Source organism: Rhinopithecus bieti, unplaced genomic scaffold, assembly GCF_001698545.2.
Source record: "Rhinopithecus bieti isolate Rb0 unplaced genomic scaffold, ASM169854v2 scaffold_8601, whole genome shotgun sequence".
In the NCBI taxonomy this organism is placed as follows: Eukaryota; Metazoa; Chordata; class Mammalia; order Primates; family Cercopithecidae; genus Rhinopithecus; species Rhinopithecus bieti.
The window spans coordinates 1,641,317-1,645,640 of NW_016806193.1; positions in this window are offsets into that span (position 1 = coordinate 1,641,317).

Sequence of the window (4,324 nt, forward strand, 5' to 3'; positions counted from 1 at the left end):
AAAAAAAAAAAAAAAAAAAGAAAATAAAGTATTCCCAACCACGTATTAAGTTATTATCAATTATTTATCATACATAGACAATGGGTTTAAGTCAACTCCCTACTCCCAAGGGAAGAATGAGATGCAATCAGCCCATTGGATTTTTCAGTTTGGTCTTTGGTGTTCTTCAAGATCAGGGGTCCAGGAAAAGCTGCCATAGATTGTAAGAAACCAAGGGAAAAAAATGGGCACGCAGTAATGCTACTCACTTGCTATGTGGACATGTATATAGATTTAGGAAAACGAGAAGTAAGAGCTCTATAAAGATACACCCCAAGCTTGTAACCTTCAGTAAAGAAGATCATGATTAGAAATAGTGGTCCAAGGGCACTTTAGCTTCATCTGTGATACATTAAGTTCTAAAAAAGAGAATGTATTTATCTCTTGCTTAGGTAATTAAAATTTAATTGTTAAATAGGGACCCTTGTTCAGGGAATGGTTGTCCAGGGAACTGCAAGAAAAAGCTGCTTAGCTGGTTGATTTCCCCAAGGCCAGGTCAGTGTTCCAACTCCTGCTATGTTGCCCCAGAACATAAGAGGTGAGTTTTCCAACTTAATTATTAATTGAACTGAAAAAAGTGACTTTCTGGAGACTGAGGGCTAATTTTGATGTTGATGTCAACATGTAGATGCCTGTTTATAAAAAAAAAAAAAAAAAAAAAAATCTGGTTGTGTTTTCCTGACTATTGTTCAAGCAAAATTAGTGGGAAGACAAATGTGTATAAATTGCTGTCTTGGGGCACTCTTGAGAAAATAAAAATATGAAATAAATGAAGCATCAAGAAAATTCGTTCAGCTGTGAATGTAACTGCATCCTCAACTCTTTCTCTGTGAATTGCGCGCGCGCACACACACACACACACACCTCCTTCCTAGTCCCTTTCCTACAATTCTCAGGAGTTTAGAAGTGAAAAATCATATAATCAACACTTTTTAAAATGATTAATGGAACAGACATGCAATGGAGAATTTATAGGCACAGATCTTCCTAAATCTTCAAGCTAACCTTTGGTCTCAATTACTTCCTCTATAATCTTGATCAAATCCACTGTAAAACCACACATACTTCCATAGTCTCCACGTGCAAAGCATTCTGTACTTTTCTTTCCCCTGTGCCTGTTAGAACTGGTGTCAAATTCTCCCTCCTGCTATGCCCATCACCTCCATAAGAAAAAAAATCCTCTTCCTGCCTTTCTCTATGGCATTCTGAATATCTAGTACTTTGTAGGAGATACTAAAACTAATAAGCCAATTTAAAACTCCTTTTCTTTTTCTTTACCAGTAACTGTGGGGGCAGGAGGGAAGCAAACTAAAGTATAAGAATTAGTTTAAGAATTTGCTCTCTGATTGTACTGGGCCCATGAAAATTAAGGATGCCTTTAAAATCCAGGGTTCAAAAGGTCACTTCCGGACCATGAGAAGTATTGTGAGAAGAAGCCATCCTCCGGCTAGAGGCGCAAGAAAGAGAATCTTTGGAAATTTAGATTATGATATTGGAGATTAGAGAGTAGCTTGACACACAGAAATAATCATTCCACAAATGTTGAGGAACCTCAGGCTGTGCAGACACAATTCTTTTTTTTTTGAGACAGTGTCTCACTCCATTGCCCAGGCGGGAGTGCAGTGGTGTGATCTCGGCTCACTGCAGTCTCCGCCTCCCAGGTTCAAGTGATTCTCCTGCCTCAGCCTCCTGAGTAGTTGGGATTATAGGCCCCCACCACCACCCTCATCTAATTTTTGTATTTTTAGTAGAGACGGGGTTTTGCCATGTTGGCCAGGCTGGTCTCAAACTCTTGGTCTCAAGCGATCTGCCTTCCTCGGCCTCCCAAAGTGCTGGGATTACTGGTGTGAGCCACCATTCCAGGCCCAGACACCATCTTAAGATCTTGTTTAATCTTCATGACAATGAAATCATTGTCCCCATTTGCCAGATAAGGAAACTTAAGCTTAAGGGGGTGAGGTCGCATAAGGAGCTGAGAATTTAACTCAAGCAGACTAATGCTAGTACTCTCATGCATCACTACCCAGCAAGAAGGGAGGTAGGGAGGGAAGGAGGCAAGAAGAAAAAGAGGGAAGGAAAGATAAAGAACAGGTAGATGTTTAGTTCAAAGAGAGTGAAACTGAGAAATTCAGTTTTAAGAACAGCGAATACCTTGAATCCAAGTGATGTTTGGAAGGGGAGGTAAATCTTAGTCATGAGGTTCACAGAGCAACCAGGAATAGAAATATAGCAAAACCAGAATGCATCCATATGCCAAAGGAAAGTATGTCAATTAGGGATTCAATAGAAACAGCTGTCACACTTGAGTTAGAAGAAATGGAGGAAGATTTATTTAGAAAGGGGGCATTTAGAGTGGTGCATGTGCAGGAGAACACGAAGGCAAGCGAAGTAACCTTGCAAGTGCCCACCATCTTCAAGTCTAAGGGATGAGGGAAGGAAGCTGTTAGCAGAACCTTAGGGAGTTGTGGAGCTTGAGAGGAACAGAGACCTTAGTCTGGGGACACGCAGGCTGGCTGAGACCTTGGAAGGAAGGGCACCCATCCTTTCTTCTCCCGTCTTGCAATCTCCCGTGGGGGTTCTGCATTAGCTGAACCCAGCTAAGTGCCAAAGAGCAAGGGTTCCCTAGACTAGATGGTCAGCCACTAGGGGCAGAGGAAGGGATCTGGAGGGGAATCTCAAGATACCCAGCCCAGAAGATGAGGGCAGAGCTGTCAGCTGGAGACAGGTGTGAAGTAGATTGAGTAGATAAAGACTGAAGGAGGGGAAGAAGAGAGCTGAGGTTGCACTTTGGCTCTGATATTAACAAATGATAATGTAATGTGAAAACACATTCATTCAGTCACTGGGTGGGAACTGCTGTTTTAATAGTGGGTTAGCTATCACCTGGGTGAAGCTTCTCTGAGTCGTGCAGATGTTTACCTAGTTGATACCATGTCACATAGTGCCTTATGGGAGTGTACTAACAGTTACCTGGGTTTCTAGAATACTGGAAAATGACTATTTGGGAAAAGGATGCTCAACCATTTTGGGAGCTGGGAGGATATACAGAGGTGAGAGGAGCGATGGATAAGGCATCAGATCCAATGGTCCCTTTACTCGTCACTCAAAGGTAGAATCATGGAGGGAATCCCTTTATTCATATCTGGACCCTATTCCCAAGGGCCCTTGATGACAGAGTTGGGAATGAGCTATGTTAAGAAACAGAGCCATAAAAGACAGAAGAACATGTCATTCCAGCAGAGGATTCACTATGTTTCTAGATGGCTTTGAGGTATAGTGAAGGGAAAAGTTAAAAATACAAAAAGCAAAAGCAGCTCCCTTCATGGGGCTGTTTGTTGTCAGAGCCGTAAGTCTTGTTCAAGGAGATGTGATCATCACTACATCAAGTTGGTAGCTAGGGCACCCAGAGAGAGTGCAAGTCTTCAGGATGGCGAGGAGCGAAGAATGGCTCTGCCCGGTACAGGTAAGAAAGGTTCTGCCTAGTATAGGTAAGAACATCTGCCCTGTGGCCAGAATAGGATGCTCTGGATGAGAGGGGCTTGGTCTTAATTGGGTCAGAGCCAGGTAAGGAAATGGACCAGCAGCCCAGGGGGCCAGTCCACAAGGACCACTACACAGCACAGGGATACTTTGGAAATAAGATGCCCATTAACTCAGATTTTTCTTAAACCACAGGTGGAATGCAAATGGGTCCCAATATTGACAGCATAGAAATTATCTTCAGGTAGAAGCAAATGACAGTGCCAGCCAATGCAGACCTACCTCTGGAGAAAATTTTTGCCACTAGCTTTTATAAACTGCAAGATTCAACTATGGAATATGCAAGAATTGCCAACTGACCATCACTTAAAAACAAAATCTGGATAGATAAAATTTTGGAAGTGAGAAATGTATGATATAGTGCTGCTTCCTGGGGGCCAGTTGTTTTGTTATTTATACTTTGAACCTTTAAAATCTTTTGGCGTGGCATGGTGGCTCATGTCTGTAATCCCAGCACTTTGGGAGGCCAAGACAAGCAGACAACTTGGGCCCAGAAGCTTGAGACCTACCTGGGCAACGTGTGAAACCTTGTCTCTATAAAAAACACAAAAATAGGCTGGGCATGGTGATACATGCCTGTAGTCCCAGCTACTTGGGAGGCTGAGGTGGGAGGATCATCTGAGCTCCAGGAAGTTGAGGCTGCAGTGGGCTGAGATCTCACCGTTGCACTCCAGCCTAGGCAACAGAGTGAGACCCTGTCTCAAAAACAAACATACAAAACAAAGCAAAACAAACCAAAAAAAAA